The sequence below is a fragment of the Epargyreus clarus genome, unplaced genomic scaffold (assembly GCF_041222505.1).
Source record: "Epargyreus clarus isolate Ecla_fem2 unplaced genomic scaffold, WU_Ecla_fem_2.2 ptg000007l, whole genome shotgun sequence".
Classification (NCBI taxonomy): Eukaryota; Metazoa; Arthropoda; class Insecta; order Lepidoptera; family Hesperiidae; genus Epargyreus; species Epargyreus clarus.
The window spans coordinates 4330635-4349965 of NW_027332215.1; the positions used below are offsets into that span (position 1 = coordinate 4330635).

The 19331-nt window shown below is 33.6% G+C and overlaps 1 protein-coding gene across 3 annotated transcripts in view; it reads left to right on the plus strand.

Annotated features, from left to right (window-relative positions):
* Positions 1-19331, plus strand: part of Evi5 (ecotropic viral integration site 5) — a 142761-nt gene that overhangs the window by 52243 nt on the left and 71187 nt on the right. The window lies entirely within an intron of this gene.

Below are 19331 nucleotides of genomic sequence, written 5' to 3' on the forward strand. Positions count from 1 at the left end.
TCTACTACCAATATTTCTTTTAACCTTTCCCGGTGAACTTGTACGTTAAAGCTTACATACAATATACTTATCAGTATTCAAGTCAAAAAATCAAATCACTCATGTTAAGAACCGGACATAATTAACCCAAATTTATATTAGGTACTTTCGAAGCAAACTTTATAGTGAAATTTCGTCAGATCAGTCAGGCACATAAGTAGGTATAGGTTTATAAAGGCTTCTAGTGCAACCACATATTTATATAGCACATATTTGATATATCCACGTTGTCACATATTTATACAAAATCGTATTTCAAATTAATAACTGACACAGTGACATTGATAAACAAGCAATCGCCACCAGGATCTGATTGCGTGAGTGTCGGCTCATCGATGCATTAGGGATGTTATCGTGCATCTGTAACCGTAACCGAAATTATCGGATATTCGAAATAAAAATATAGATCCCAAAAAACGTAACTACGGTAACGTAACGATATAATTTTGAATAATTACCCATAAGGTCGGAGCATTACGCCTAGTACGTCTAGTATGAAGAAATTTTCAAATATCGATCTTATGTAGGCAAAACGGTAGATAACTTGGTCATTAATTTCGGGCGTAATAAGACCATGTACAGTAAGCGCGCGCGTTCCCTTACAAATAAACTCCAATAATTACCTATTTGTATTTTCTGTACAGTTCATTAAAATATCTTGAAACTGATATGCTACTAATCAGATAAAGTGACATCCGAAATCCATATTCGGAACCGAAATCGGTACACTGTTTTTCATATATCCGCATCCGTATCCAGATCCGAAATTTCATTTCCATAACATCCCTACTATGCATTTTCGAGATGCTTGTGTCAACACAACACTGACATATCAGGCTCAAATTCAAAGAGATATCTATCAGAATCTTCTTTGTTGCAGAACTAACTAGCAAGCTAACTAAGTAGGAGTAGTTCCTTGTCCATAAAAATCGAAAGTTTAGCTTAGCTTGTCTGTAAAGAAAAAATGTACTTTATTTTTATAATTTAATATTAGGAAAATGTACTTTTATATTATAGTATTTTATATTACAGTATTTTAGTAGTGATGTTTAAAGTTTTATATATATAGGCCGACCAACATTTTTTAGAATCAAACCAGAATAATGTCAATGATTGTATTTTCCATTTAATTAGCACATGAAAGTCCACTTCGAAGTGGACCTTGGAGACAATAAAATAATTTTATACTAGTAACTAAATCATAGGTAGCTTATTGTTAATGTATTTATAGTAAATTATATACAATTATGTACAGTCGTCATTAAGGTGAAACATTAATTTATAAGAAACTACGACGGCCAAACATGGAGCTTTACATTTTCTTTCGAAATACGTCACTCCCTATAATTTTATTGTGGGTCGGCCTTCATACTCGGTGCGCAAAGAATGCTATAACGCCTATAACACAATGTATCCAGTGCTTAGCCATGCCTAGCGGGACACAAATGGATGCCCGTGACGCGAGTAACTGTAATGACTCAATATTTATACTGTTATACGCTGGATGTAGTCGTGCGAGCGAAGTATTAGAGTCTGTCAGTGAAATTGATTCATCGTGATGGATTCTATTGTCATCCGTGTTCTAGTGCATTGTGACGGTGTGTCACAGATCTGTAACTATATTGACTAACGCCCGTTATCCATATTAAATTTTTGCCTACCAAATATTGAAAAATTACTATGTCTTGTATGAAGAAATCTATGGTATGGTCGATCTGTGGTAAGAAAAACATTGGATAGATTGAAATATTCGCGTAGATTCCGTTTCGGATAATGAACTCTTACTACCGAGACTCACTATAAGTAATTTATAACGACTATTTTGTCTATTTTGACTAATCTAATATTTGGCAATTGGATATTCCTACCTGAGGTCGGCCACAGATGCGCCGCCACCCCTGAGGACTAAGCTGAAACGCCTCGGAAAAGTCTGTCTCCCTTACCACACCCTTCAAACCGGAACACAGCAGCGCCTAACATTGCTTTTATTAGGTAGAAAAAGGTGTGGCGGTGGTGCCGCCGGAGTCGAACCACAAAGGGTTCTACCACCTTAAAAATCTCAGATTAAATTAAATTAAAATTACAGATCTCACACATTTTAAAGGATCGTCAAGTGACAAAAAAATATTTCATTTCATCTTCTATAATATGAAACATTTTCATTGATCTTTTCTAATTAAAAAGATCTATATTGTTATATAGATCTCTGTTGAGCAGATATTGTCAAGATTTTCCAACAGAATTTTTATCCCGCTTAAAACTGACAACATCTCGGATTAATTGACGCTTGACTTAATTTTCAGAAGAACTCATTATCAGTAGCTAATAAACAGTGGATAACACTTTTGCTTTCTATGGTTTATTACTACTTATATTTGGTTCTAACAATATTTCATGTCTATGCTCGAAATAATAACCAAATTCGTCTCTCTGTGTTCGTCTCGGTGAAACGAGCTCGTTCGCGCCATCCGTCTTACACGTCATCCTCATGCGTCACGTTGCACTCAAACACTCATATATTCTGCATGTATCATAACACAACATTGACGAACATAATATGAGAACCATAAATTCGATTACTTATAAATTTAGCTAAGATTTTATTAAAATAGAGTTGGCACTTTTATCACAAGAAAAATACAATTACACGTCATCATGATCAGCCGATATCAATCCACTGCTAAATATAGGAGTCTCCAAAGGCGTACCACTTAGCCCAGTTTTTGGCTCAAAATACCATAAATGTCCAGTACCAACTAGATTTTTGCTTAACATACGTGTAACATTTGCGTTTGCTTAACACTTAAACAGGGGACCGAGATTTGAATCCCAGGCACCTCTGACATTTCCTTAAGTGTTATATAATAAATCAATTATCACTTGCTAGAAAATTATGATTTCAAAATGTTTCTTTATTTTCTCAAGCAGTGTGCAAAAATCAAAATATTAATTTCGATGCGTCTTTCAGTTAAAATATAAAATAATATACTTTTTAACTGTATGTTTGTATTCAAACATACAGTTTGAATGTTTTATTCAATATTCAAATGAGATTAAGATGAATTGACGAGTCTCAACTAAATAACTTTTTAATTGTTATGTCATTAATTTACTAGCTTAGTTTTATTTGTGTAGATTTAGTTTTACTAGTTGTTTGCTTATTTTTACGATTATTCTAATAGTTGCTTTTAGAGAATGCGGCCGTTTTCTGTCCCTTTGTTACAGAGTTCTGCAATGACTGTAACGCTGTTATAATTTAAGGTGAAGTAGGTACAACTATACCTGTACTGTAATATGGTACTCAACGTCCACTATGCTTAGTCTATAGCTACTCAAAATTATGTTAAACTGGGGATATGCTTACTTTCTGGATTTTTTAGCATCGTAATTTAGATGAATCGATTTAATAGGTTTGACTTATTCTGACTAAAAATATCCAATATTAAAATAATAAATACTGGTAACTTTTATAGATACATGAATATGTATTATGCATTTCATCTTGAAACACCAAAGAATCAAAGAACAAGTATAACAAGGCATATATGTAGTTTTATGAAAATGGAAGATTGCACTCGAAACTTCAATAGTGTTAGGACGAGCTCATCAAAATGCATCACTGAATAGAATAAGTTAAATATGTGTAGCTGCTCGCGTGGTGAAGATTCCTTTGTTCCGAGGAAATGGCATTCTAAACTTTTCGCATACTGCTCGTATTTTATATTCAATACCTTCCGTTCTCTAGTTCTGGACCTATACCTACTCCATTAAAAGTGATACTATGTAAGTTAAAAGATTTCTTTTTAAAACAAAAGCTAAAGGAGATGTTTCAAAATGTATGGGCTCCCGGCCACCTTTTGTACACTATACTAAAAACTATGAAAACATGCAAAGAACAATTCATAGGGGTTCATTTTCTTCAAATCATATTCGTTGAATTGTTTAAAACAATAATTTACACTTAAACTTGCAACACGACAGTGGAAAAACATCATGGCGGTAGTGATAACCGTAATAATGTCATCTGTCATTCTGTTTTAACTTACTATTATACATAATATATTTTTAACGCGAATGGGCGTAGATATAAAAATATTGTATTTAATGTATTGAGAAACAATACCTATATTTGATAAACATGAATTATATTTACTTTCATAAATCTTGACTTAAAACAAACGTACCAAAATATATACTTCTATACCAATTTATTTTAGTTAAAACATTTAAGTGTGTAAATAAAACAACTTTAAGTACACATATAGATTATATTTTATTTATTCTTCACTTATAGTCGTCACAATTTAATAGGCCCATTTTGACACATGCCATCACTACGGCACTAAGCATGTGCCACACAAATCGATAACCAAAGAAACCAATTTTTACTACAAATCGATTACAACTCCATATCTTTCTGTATATATTACTTAATATTTTGTAAACAGAATATTTGTTTAGTATTTTTCTAAATCATCTTAAGATTAAATAAAAAAAAGAAAAGAAAATAAATTATTTCGTAATTTAAAAAAATAATCATTTTCAGAAGATTAAATAAAGCATGTCCGTGCTATCGTAACCTGTATTTATTTTTTTCATTTTAACAATCGCTAAAGAACAAAGTCTCGATTATTTTATTATTGTTATGATGAAAAAGCGATAAAAAAATTATTATTGGTAATTCTAAGTTTCGATTATTTGAAAGTTAATCGATTATGGTTTCTTCCGAATGGTTTGAAGATGCAAGCTGTAGCCGGAAACTGTCGTAAACTGCTAAATTACCCGACTGATATAACATTGCAACGACGCCCTATGATACTTTTTGATGTAGGATAAATTGGTTTCTGGACACATTTTTATTGAAATAAAATGTGTACTTAATACAATTTATAAATTTTACTAATTATTCTTGTTAATAAATTATTTGTATAGAAGTATTTGACTTTTCAATTACGTGTTAAGCGTTCATAGAAAGTTAGTTCAAAAATTTTATGACATTAGGATGGCATGTGTCAAAATGGGCCTATTAGATTGTGACGACTATAGATACGTATTTTATTCATTTTCAATATCTTCCCTTATCAATATTTTCATCCAATCATGTAGCAGGTTCTGTAATATCCTGTGACGAGCTCAGCCCAAACATCAAACAATGGTCATAATGTGAGCGCAGCTACCTACGAGCACGGTTCGTTGCCCAGCGATGCAGTTGCAATAATAACTGATTATTTTGTCATCCCATGTCCTTGTCTTGCTATTTTAATTATCTAAAAAAAGATAAATGTAAAAAGATTACCTTCTCTAGTTTAAAAGTATTAACGATTATATCACGATTAATACAACTAACTGATATATATTTTACCTGATGATATTGAATCCTTGTCAACACAATTCACAGCGATCGCACGAAAATCGCAAGAGTCCATAAAACTTAAGCTGGGTAAACAAGTAAGGTAGATTCAGTCCAAAATCGTAAGCAGCACAGAACAGAAACTTATTCAGGATTGAAATGGAATCTTCTCATCAGTACATATTTATTCAACGTTTACATTGGATTCCACTTTTATATAATATGTACCTATATTGTATATATCCACTTTTACACATATCAAATTGACAACTTCTTCTTTTTTAATTTGACATGTCACTTACATCTATAAAACCAGATACTATTTAAAACGTCGTTTTGTTATAATTGTTATAAATAATTAATTTGCATAAAAAAGATCCTGATAATCAAACTTCTAGGCTAACTTACACACGTTACAGAAATTACTGTACCAACCTACTGAAAAAAATAAAACTAGCCTATGAAAGAAGGGAATTTCAAAAAGCGAAAAACAATCCTAGGGCAACTTGGAAGCTCATTAAAAATCGTATTAATCTAAACAACAAAGAAAATACATCTACTGACCTGTTACAGCAACACCCAAATCCAGAACAGTCTATTAATAAGGTAAATGAGTATTTCAGCAGTATTGGGAAAGAGCTTGCCTCAAAATTCACATGTCCATCTAATGTTGATGCCTTACCTGGTACCTCGCGCATAAACTCTATGGCTCTGATTCAAACAGATACTGACGAGGTTCGAAACATCATCCTAGGTCTTAAAAAATGTGCGGTCGGTTGGGATAATATTTCAGCATCACTCTTGAAAGCCACACATGACGTCCTTGTTCCAGTGATAACGTATATCTTTAACTCCTGTCTCACCTCTGGTATCTTTCCCTCGGTATTCAAAGAGGCCATAGTACATCCGATTTACAAGGGTGGGGATAGAGGTAGTGTCAACAACTACAGGCCAATTTCCGTATTAACAACCCTCTCTAAAATTCTTGAAAAAATTTTGAATACTCGTTTAACTAAATACCTTAACGCTTTCTCTATTCTTTCTAATAATCAGTTTGGCTTTCGGAAAGGGAAGTCTACAGAGGATGCGGTCTTAGAGCTTAGTAACTGTATTATTAACAATTTTAACTCAAAGTTGAAAACGATAGGTATTTTTCTAGATCTCTCTAAAGCTTTCGACACTGTCTCTGTTCCCATCCTTTTGAAAAAGATGGAACACATTGGGGTGCGAGGTCTGGCTCTTAATATTTTTGAAAGCTACCTCTGTGGCCGGAAACAACGTGTCCGAATTGGTACCTACTCTAGTGAATTATTGCCTCTCACGTGTGCTGTTCCCCAGGGCAGTGTTCTTGGGCCTACCTTATTTTTAATATACGTCAATGACCTATGCAAGCTGACCATAAATAACTGTAAGATCTTGTCGTACGCAGATGACACTGCTCTACTCATACATGCTGATTCTTGGGTTGAGGCCCGTAGTCATGCTGAAGATGCAATGAGGCAAGTAATAAGGTGGCTGGAAAACAATCTGCTCACCCTTAATTTAGACAAAACTGTTTTTACTACCTTTGCCACAAATACATCTACCTTGCCCTATGACTCGTTCTCTATTCTTGCACACAGTTGTTGTCCCAGTCGTAGTTTTTGCACATGCCCCAAAATAACGTATACACGCAAAGTTAAGTATCTTGGTGTTATTGTGGATTCTTTTATGTCGTGGAATGATCAGATTGATGCTACTGTAGCTCGAATAAGGAAACTTATTTACATATTCAAAAATCTGAGGGGAGTTACTGATCAACAAACTTTGAAATTAATCTATTTCTCCTTAGCGCAGTCAATTATATCATACTGTATTACGGCATGGGGCGGCTCTGGTAAAACTAGCCTCCTCCGACTTGAGAGAGCACAAAGAGCAGTACTAAAAGTCATGCTATCGAGACCGAATCGATTTCCTACAAAGGATTTATACGCTGCTGCAAGAGTGTTAACTGTGAGACAGCTGTTTATCCGTCAAATTATTCTGCGCAAACATTTAAACTTACCTTTTGTTAATACAATCTCTAATACAAGACGGGTGCGCCGGATCTGTGAAATAAAAAGTTGTCGCACTGCACTTGCACGACGACACTATGAGTATCTATCCTGTACAATATATAATAAAATGAATAAAGAATTAAATATGTATCCACTTTCATACCGTGAATGCAGGAACTTAATTACAGACTATCTACAAAATCTTACATACGATCAGACTGAACTTATTCTGACTGGACTCTAACAATATGTTACACACAAGATATACATTTAGTAGCATAGACACACGCACACACATACATATACACAGACACACTACACACACTCACATACATATACACATACACTATACACACACACTAACATACACACACACTTACACAACACATTCACTCCTTTACTTTACTTATTAATTTTATTTATTTTATTTTGTTTATTTATTTATGTATTACTACAAAGTTAATTTTATACATTTATTATTCTCTGTTTAGTAACGATTATATAGCTATAGAATTGTAAAAATCACGTGTTTGTGTAAATCAAATGTTTTACTAGTATATATGTACTTCTGCTGTGTCCGAAGGTGGGCGTAAATAGCTGCAACACAGTTTTATAACTATAGCAGCTGTTTACGATATTAAGTTTGCTTGTATGTATATAGGTATATGATGATGAATAAATCTTTGAATAAATCTTTGAAATCTTTGAATTAAATTCAGAAATAATGACAGGATACACAAAACAAAAGCCAGGTTGTAAAATACTAAGGTAACAATAACTTTACGACAAAAACAGCGAAATACAGAATTACCGACATCCAAAGAGTATACTAACACATAGGTTCCCTGACCGACATCAACAGTTTTGAAAACTTTGACAGTATTCCGCCATATTTAATATTTCAATGAGGAATGGTTATTTTAAATAATTTAAAACAGGAATACTTTAGATTATAAAAATATATGTGTATTTTTCTTCAATTATACAAATTATTCGTGTTTTTTAGATATAGTGTACATAAGATGGCCGAAAATGAAACATCTCCTTTATGCGAAATAAAATGTGTACGAAAAGTAATGAAATACTTGTATTGTAAACACGCTGATCCTTACTAGGATAATGATACCTATTGAGACGAATCCATCATGCCTACTGACAACGAAGATATCTGACTTAATTGAGGAATTGTGACAATTATCCTGGTCCGTCGTCCGATTCTGATTGTTAGGTTTAACTCCACTCCGGTCGTCAAGGAGCTTAGGAGTAAAAGCGAAAAATGAACGTACAAATTGATTCAGAGTCCGTAGAAAGCTTAGCTTTGAACCCATTTCTATATAAATTGACATTTCCATTCCATCTATGAAGTAGTCTTTAACTTCCGAAGTCGATGTAGGTGTATTCTAGCTACAAACCTAATAAAAACGTTGTTATTTATTAGAGTTCGTAATGTTACTTTCTTAAATATTTTAATTTAATCTAAACATTAAAAAAATTGTTAGTTTCCTTACAAATTCCGTAGTACTCGGTAGATTGCCACTAATAAAACAATTAGTTTAACGTAAGTAAAAACAAAGTACAGAGAGCCACGAACTTTATTCGCACAAAATTTAATAGCTTAAAATCAGAACTAGGGCTTTGGTCTCCGAAGCCTTAAATACTGACGGACTTCCGGGAGCTTTGTCTGAAGCCAAAGTTTTGCGTCCTGAAATCAACCTATTCTATTCAGTAGAACTATTCAATTCAATAGAATGTCTGCACCGCATGGACAAAATACTAAAATGATACACTTGTGGTATAACTGTGGTTGTTAAAATAATTGTTACAATGTAATAAGTAATATGATTATAAGTTATAGTTATAATTTATTATAATTTTCTAAATAACTTTTGTTATTTTCAAATCATAACATTAATATAATAATCTAATAATAATAATAATCTCAAATTATAAATTCAGTAAATAATTAGTCAAATAATAACAATTGGTTATACTTAGTAATGCTTTTTTCTGTATATAAATAATTATTATTAATCTTGAATTGTTTTGTAATCATATTTTTGTAATTATTTAAAAATCCTTTTTTTCATTATTTTCTGCTATCCTCTGTGCATTGTTGTTTGCGCCTATAATTGAGGTAACACTTGTTTTGTGCCTTGTGATAATTTGTATTTGTTGGTGCAACTAAATAAATAACATTCTCTTTGTTAGTGTTATTTATAATTATAATGAATTTGTTCTTAACCGCGCGATGTTTAATATAGATACAAATGAAACTTAATTGGAGTAGTCCTCTATCGCTTGTGTAACATATTGGCCGTTTTCTAGTGAAAAATGCATTTCAAATAGTTAATATACTTCTAATAGCATATACGAACATAACGTACTAATAATGAGGTCAATGTCCTAAATGGCCGGAAGTCATAAAAATATTTATATAATCTCTTTAAAACATAAAGAATAAGCAAAATATATTTCCAAATGTAACCATTCAATGTTTCCAAATTAAGCATACTGCATACCTGCATGCACTTTTCGTAGCACTCGACATGTCTGAACGCAACCCACTCGTACCGGAGAGTTCAAAAATAACTCCATCATAAACGAACTCGATACGTTTTTCAAATTGAACAGGGCGCTAGCATGCAGTAAAAAAGTAAGGACGACTAAACATGGAAGCTGAAAATAAATCGTATAAACGTACTTGTGAATTGCAGTCAAAAAGTTTACAAATATCCCCTATCAGAGCCCGTGCATGAAAGTTTTGATGATTTTTTCTGTGTTTTGTTAAACTTTCCTCTGATTCCCATCTGAGGCTAGCTGATATATTGAAACTCAAAAATAAATAAGTACATTTCATTTGGCTCTGCTTTGTTGCAGTTTTTAAAGTGACTGCCTGTAAATGTCCTACCTCGTTTTGCAAACACAGTAACAATGAACACCTTTGTATTAGCATTATGTAACAACGGAATGTTGTTATAAATAAATATTGACAAAATAATCGCATTCACATTGATAAGCTCCTTACCGTCCGAGTATGCTTTCCTCATAAAGTGATGTACAATGTACAAGATCCTGTATGGCTTATTGCCTTTGAAGCCGACTGCCAGTGTCCGTAGTGGACAAAGGCGCCCCCTGAAGGCATTTCACTGTAGCGTGTTCGGTTCTCTCAGAAGACGTGCTTGCGCCAGACGGATGCGATACACTATATAGGTAAATAGCTTTACTAGAGATAGGATCAAACTGACAACGTTATTGTATATGGCGATATTTTGAAATTTCCAGAGGCTTACGACATGTAACGAAATGTGAAGTTAAAGTTAGTAGTATAACTTATAGAGGACTGATTGAATTAGATAAACGTTGACAACGGAACTTATTATTATAAATTTCAGTATCTTTCAAAGAAGAGACCGTAACCGAGATACCCAGGGGATGGTGATGAATATTGACAATCTTGACATCAACCCATTACTGTCTCACTGCTTGGCACGGGATAGGAGATATCAGGGCGGGAGGTTCAGACCTTAGTCTACCACGCTGGCTAAGTGCAAATTAGTATACATCACACATTGAGACCTGTTTTAATTACTTTTAGTTTATGAAATTATTATTATTATATTATATTACGAAAGACATGTTCTACAGCATTCCTAGCAAATATTACCTGGAATGCAATTCCTAGGTACGTAGGATCGCAATTATTAGGTACTTGTATATTAATTACTAGTGGCTTTCTTACTTGACTACACAAACAGCTTATTAGATTTGCGCCGCGGACTGTAAGATATCGCTCAAACAAGAAATTTGCAGAATATTATATAGATCTACCACCTCCGACTTTGTTGTTATTTATGTGCATAATATTCGTTCCAAATACGTACACACAAAAAGTCTCTCAAATTTTCGATAAACGATGTTTATATCAGTAGTAAATACGAATGAAACCTAACTTGTAATCAAAATAAAACCGACCTCATAATTAAGTATCGGGCAATCATGTCATTCTTACGCCATTGCCAGATAAAATCAAGCACGTGTAAGTATCGTAAATATACCGCAACTTAATACGTTAATATCCCCTATAAGCCTATGGTGAGAAACAATATCATGTTACTGTTATTGACTTGTACAATTATATTTTTATCTATAACAATAATAGCCAATTATTTAGTCGAAGTCATATCAGTGTTTTTCGCGGAAAATCATATATTTTTATACCTACTTATCTACTTATATCTACATTTTACTGAAAACACTACTGGGAGAGAATATTTATAGGATTTCAACGAATACACTCCACTTTTATTTACTTGATATAATAAAGTATAAAAATATTATTTTTCAAATCCTTCTATTTAACCCATGTACTAATAAAATTGAACAACAAGGCTATATCTATGTTCAACCGAATGATTAGAGATAGTTAAGAATTAGTTGCGACATATGACCCATACATGTATCTTAACAGGTTAAAGGAAAACTTGATATCGTGTTATATATATTACAGTTCAAAATAAAAACCATAAAATGAAGAGAGCTTTAAAGGGATTGCTTATTACGATAAAGTTAAGTTTTAGATGTATTTAAGGAACGGAGCAAAAACTTATACTTTCATAAAATAATAAAAAGTAGCTGTAAAGTGATTAAGGTGATTGGTTTTAAGCTCTTAATCGTACAATCTAAAAATATCCCGGGATAAACGCATAAGTGGTTAAAGGATTATCGTTTAAAACTGCATTGGGGCTTTAATTAAATAGAACGTGAATCTGAATAAGAACTAGTGATTTTCCTTTCTGTCTTTCCCAAAAAAAAAAGTTGAATCTAAAAGCGACTGTTCGCACCATACGACTATATGATTCATAGTATTGAGTAATAAGAGTAAGAAAGTCTTAAATTTATGATATTCGATTGCCTCGTGCGTCACTGTAAATAGCTTTAACCGAAATAAATTTTCATTCTGTACTCTTATACTGTATGACTTTCATTGATATTCTAAAACATATAATACCTTTACATTTGAGGTCTGCTTACACTGCAAAAATGTGGCCTATATGATATAGGTATGTATATTGTATATTTCTACTTTCTGTCTTTATTATGAAAGTCTGTTCCTCGTATTATGAAAGTAATAATAAAATCATTTACCCACTTGAGGACAAGGTGATAGTACGAAAATTTTAGAACCTTTTGCGAAACTAATTATTGATATAATTGAAAAGGATTAATTTTAAATCACCTTAAGACATTCAATATTATCGTAACGATATGTCGTAGTCGTAAAGTACGATTTTTTATTTCCCCCTTAAATTAATAGAGTAACGACGCCATTCGACGACTCGCGCCGGTCTGCGTCGTGCACTAATTAACCGACTCCAATAGACGCCCAGCTGCACCACTTTCCATAGCCATCTTGAATTTTGGTAAACACTTCAACAAAGAATTCTCTCGTATACCGTATTAAAGATATCTTATAGCGTTTTATATAGAGTATATAAAAATCGTTGTTTACAAATGTTAAGTAAATGCTTCCCCTCAAACAGAATATGAATTTGGAACACCTCGTGCATAGTATTTCTCCTTTACCCCGGCTTTCTCACCGTAACAGCAACTTTTTTGTGCTGTTAAACCTACGTTTAGGCGTGAAGTTGTTGCTGCATCACTCGAATCACGAAAAAATCTTTTTAATTTTAAAATTTATAAAAGTATATTGTTTATTTCAGCTCAACTTCAAGTAAGTTTCATTAGTCGTTGTTCTCAAAAACAATTACAAAGTTGGTATTTGGGAGCCCACTGCAATTAGGGTTTTAATTTCAACTAGTTAGCCTGAGCTCGCCACAGGTTTTCATTTTGTACTCGCTTCTGGACTCTCTGTAGGTCTCTTTCCGGACACAGAAATGCTACCGAGATGTGAACAGAATTACTGGAAGTTTTTGAATTTTCTCCGCTGTACCCGCTGTTTCTTTCCACAGGCTTCCCTGTAAGTGTCTGTAGTGTGTTTATTTCCCTGTAAATTCTATTTTGTTACGCGTACAGATCGCATACATTCTCGAACACGGATTATCTTGCTTAAGCGTAAAAGCTGAAACATTTTTGGAGTAAATATCTTTATGATATTATCCGTATCATTTTATATCGTGTAATCTGTGTAAAAATCCCGTCGCTTTTAATAATTTGGGAAATGGTGCACATTTATCTATAGACATGACGGACGTGTATAGACGAACATGCCAGACGCGGGCCTTAACAGACAATGTATTCTTATACTGGACGCTCACGGTGTATGTCTGACGGGTTGAGACCAATAAATATAAATAAGTTCTTATCCATTGTATACAAAAAAAGTCTATCATGGCACGCATTTATCACTTCAAGTAAATCATTACCAAATTATTTTATGATAATTAAGCGTCGTCTCCATTTAATATTGTTCTTTTATGAGTCACTGATTTTGACTCATAAAAAAATCTTTGAATATCATCGTAAACACAGTTCAAACCTAATAATATAAAATCTCAGATATAAACAATGGCACCTAATGCTTTTACAAAGGCTTAGTCCCTAATCTGCGAATTACCTGAATATGTGCAGATTAAAGGTTTCGCACTGTTACATACTAGTAATCACTTATTGTGGTTAAATGTACGATTATAAGGATGTTGTAACAGGTCGTGAGTGGAAAAACATTGTGGTTTTTTAAATAGAAGTAGCAAAAGAATATGAATGAACCACCGCCACACCTAAGTCTGCCTGATAACAGCAGCGTTTAACGCTGCTGTGTTCTAGGTTGAAGGGTGTGGTAAGGAAGACAATAAGACATACTTTTCCGAGGCGTTCCAGCTTAGTCTTCAGGGGTAGCGGCGCGTCTGTAGCCGACCTCAGGTAGGATATCTAATCCTATCAGGGTTTGATTACAGATGTCCATGAGCAGCAGCAGCCACTTACCATCAGGTGGACTGCGTGTTCGTCTGCTATAAAAAAATGAATCTCATCTGATCTGATCTCTTTGAACAAGTCCATATAGAACAGGAGTTCTACGTTAAGCTGACCACAAATGCGTTTGCACTCCTGACGAAGATGGTCGCCTCGTATGTCGACCGGACCATACCAAAGGGGACCATTTATTTATCTATACTAATATTATAAAGAGGAAAACTTTGTTTGTTTGTTTGATTGTAATGAATAGGCTCAAAAATTACTGGACCGATTTTAAAAATTCTTTCACCATTCGAAAGCTACATTATCCACGAGTAATATGGGCTATATTTTATATGAAATATATTTGTAAATAGATTTTGAGGCGGTACAAAGATTGCCGGGTCAGCTAGTTTAAAGTAAACATACTTATTCTACCAACCTTCAAAGATTTAAAAACGTACCCAAAAGTATGTGAAGTCTACCAATATAAACACTTGACCAGTAGAGTAGATTACGGCCTAATCCTTCTCATTCTGACAGGAGACTCCTGTCTAGCAGTGTGACAGTAATGGTTTGACGACGACGTATTGATTGATAATAACCGCCAAGTTTCCATATCGTTAAATTCCTTTTAACGTATTTATGTAATATGTATCTAAAGCAAGATCATAAATATTATGAAAAAGATCGAAGCAATATTTTGGACACAATCACAACTAGTAAATGAACTTTAATTTACTAGAGCTTAAACGAATATGAAATACGGATACAGAATTCTTAAAATGGATACATAAAGGTTGTTACTGAACGGGCGCATAATATAATGACCTTCTTACGATCTCAAATTTCTTTAATTCCATCCCACAGGTTGTCTGGAAGAAATCGCTTCTAAGCGATAAGGCCGCCTTTTTTGTACGCTATCTCATTTATTGTGTTATATGTATCTTATATAGTGTACAAATAAAAAGTATTTGTTGTTGTTGTTGTTATAATGCCAGCTCCAAAAGTAGAACATATTAAGGTTTCAAAAATACCTATGTCTACAACCAAGCGTTCATAATTAGCTAAATACCACAACCACCATAATTAGATGAACGTCATAAAGTTCAAAAGCGTCAACACTACAGTCTCAAAAGAAGCTGAACAATGACATATCATATTAGTGACTTTAGCCATTTAGCACATTCGGTGTTCAGCTACTTTTGACGCATTATTGTTCATCTAATTTTGGTTTTATGATGTTCATCTAATTATGATGAAAAGGGAGTTCAGCTATTTATGACGATGGGTGTATAGGTATTTTTGAAACCCAAATCTGTTCATCTGCTTTTGAAGCTGACTGTACATTATATTGCAAAACCCATATTCTATTTTATCCACTACCTCAAGTAACATAATTTATACAACATTTTAATCTTGAAGTTAAAAGTAGAGCTAGCTTATTTTTATTGTGCTAAATATTTTGAAGCTTTAAACATCAGAAAACTATTTACCTCACCGAGAATCCAGAAAAATGACTATCCTAGAGACCTATATATAAAATATAATATGAATAACAAATTTTCTCTGCCCACCACACCACTCCCTCTACGTAAACAAAGATATAGCACATGATGGCATACAGGGTAGGAAGCCTTGGAATTCTACTAACCGACCGTTATTAATCAACCGATCCGCTCTTGCCTGCCAAAGATCGAAATTGAACCATGTGTAGACAGAAATTGTCAAATTCAAACCATTGGACAGATTGATATATTAATAATGGACGCTGTATTCGATTGAAATGTTACATTTGAACGCAATGATATTTTAGGGATGTCAAGTGTGGAAACATTATTACTAATTTGTGTGGTCGCAAATCTTGTCCCTCGGGAACCATTTTAAAAAAGTATACACGCTCTATCAGGTAAACTATTTGTTGTACAAAAATGTATGAACACAAAAGAACGTGGAAACGATTTTTGTACCCCTTTTCAAGATGGCGGCCGAGGTACGTAAGAGTTGCGACCTCACAAACTTGAACTTAGCTTGACACATGACACGTGAACGATGACATCAAAAAATGGCATCTTCTGGCTTTTGCAGCTAAGGATCAAAAACCTAACATGTAACATTTCAATAGATTTTATCGATTTTCAATAACTTGAGAGCGAACATTCATTTATGAATCTTTAAAGCTCGACTTGACGTACTTACTGAAAGCTCGTTTCAAGGACTTGTTCTTGATATCTTTCCTCATTTGTATTTTGAAGTATTTCCTGAAGTAGACACGAGCAATACTTGTATAATGCTCATAAATAAAATTGTGCATTGATATTTAAAATAATGAAACAAGTAATTTAATTAAAAAATCAAAAACCCGATTGCACTAAAAATGCCAAACCAAAACCAAAAACGGTGAACCTCGTTAGGGGTAGAATTTCATTATTTTTATCCAGCAAGCCAGATACAGAATTTCATAGTGTTTGCTTCAAAATTGACGATTCAAATGAACTTTCAACCCCTATTTTACCCTCTACGGGGTTGATTTTCAGAAGTTTCAGAAGGGGATAAATAGGTGCTTGTTCCTATCCCGAAAGTCAAATACTAAATTCTATATAGTAGTTGCTTCAAAATTAAAGGATTTTAAAAAAAAACTGACACTACTGAACTATTTTACCCTCTTAGGGGTAGAACTTCCAAAAGGCCTTTCTTAGTACTTATTCACGCTATATAGAGAACCTATGTACAAAATTTCAGAACTCTTAGGTCCGTGGTTTCGGCTGTACATTGATTTCGGAAAAATGAATTAGTCATTTAATTAGTCAGTCAGTCAGTCACCTTGCTGTTTTTATATATACAAATATGTTTGTATAATCTCCGTTTAATTTCCTTTCATTTCATACCCTACTCGATAGGTTCGATTTACTTTTTTTTTAAATGTATTACTTTTTCGCGCCAAAAATCCGCCATTTTGATTTTTTTATTTTAGAATAAACTCGGACTCGGACACTCGGGTCATTGAGACAAATATAATGACACATTACCTGTTGAAATTCATCCAGCCGTTTGTTAGATCGGATCAAATAAAGAAAGACAAACATACAAGATACGCGCGAAAAACATAACCCTTCCTTGGCAGTCGGGTAAAAAAGCGTACTATATATTAAGTCATTATTTTACTTAAGTATTAAAAGAATCATCATCTGTCATTCAGTGCAGGTGGCAGTGCATAAGACTTAGATGAAAGTCAGCCAGATTATTGTGTTTTAAAGTTTCATGTGTATTTTCTACAAACAAACTATTTTTTTTAAATGCAACGTACCTTTTTTAGTTGAGGCATTTTTGTACAGACTGACACCCGTAATTAATTAATAACATCAATTTCTAGAAGGCAGAAATTGTCAAATTGTCGATCTTTGATACCAAAACACTGGATTACGGACCTTAATGGGAATTTTCCAGTATTTTTAATTATACGGATTAAAAGTTTATAAATATTAGTTATGCGACTTCGCGGAACAAAATTTTAATGTAGCTAAACTTTTACTCGGTATCCTTTGATGCAGGGACGAGCGTTTATAATGCGCGCCGTGGATGGTGGAAGTTTGATTAAAATATGCCCAGCAGTCTCTATGTAAACCGGATACTAGCGAAACCATTTTCCGTAATCGAGAAAATGTAGTTATTACTATAACTATGCTAAGTACTAAATATATGTATATCATTCCGTATGTTATGTACTCTATGCTCTCTATACGCTCTAAGTTCTTTCATTGCTATTGAGTTATTAATTTCTTTATTTTATAAATACAAGAACCCTCTCATAATAAAGCTACGCTCATGCCTTTAAAATCTTAAGCACGTCAGGCTGAAAATCTGTACATTTTCCAACACACATCAAAGCATTGAGCCGGAGTGTGCAGGCCTCATGGAGCTTCAGTAACGAGTGAAACCCGTACAGTTGGACGTATATAACGTGTGGCCAAATAGAAAAATCATATTCTGCATAGCCTCGCGAGGCTGTGCCCGGGCATACGTTAGAGCGGCCGCTTCATGTTTATTCACACCGTTCGCCCGCCGACGAACCTCCCTGTGTCAATGAACTATGCATCAGTTACTACCAAATATCATTACTGTATGTATCTCTACTGGATATGATAGGAACGTTTAGCGCGTGTCTGCCTGAATGCGTGCCGTGCGTGCGTGCGTAGCTATACGCTATATTACGCAGTAGCTTTGAGAGCCCCGGCTAATATCAGGTATTAATCCCCAACTAACATCTTACTTATAATTAAATTTTCTGGATATAGGTTTCCATTTAGATATGTTGGTTCAATTATATTAATTGCAACCAACACATAATCCTATTATAGCGCTAAAAGTATAAAACGTGTTTATTAAATGTTAATTACTTTTCATAATATAAAATACAGTAAGTCCTTTTACTCCTCTCATTACTACTACATGTCCACGCTCTGCGAACAGCAACACTCCCCTTTTAAACCCTTAATAAGTGGGCTGATAAGTTTACAATCACAATCGACTACCACATTTTATTGAAATGAATAGTGGAAAACTGTATATAACATATTTTAAAAACTTATGTACTTGTAATTACACCATCCAACTTCTCAAAGTTTTGCATACTCAAGGAAAAAGAACGCTTATCCGTCTCACTTAAAATAAAATGAATAAAATCTGCATGAACAGTTCTTGAAGAACTATTTCTACATAACTACCATATGAGTTATTTATACGTCCTGTTTCCGTAATTAAAATTTATATGCATTTTAGTGCGCGGTAAATTTATACTAAAGCTATAGAAATATCGACCCAAAATAAGGACTTTCAATGCCGAAGCGAAATAAATAGCAAGCATCTTAACTACACACTTAGTAACTTTCATAACTTGGTTTATTGGAAAAATTGAATTAAGTTCAACTGCTTATGCAGACAAACAATCATTTACAAGTCGTTCTGTTATATTATTATAAATATAAAAAATAGAC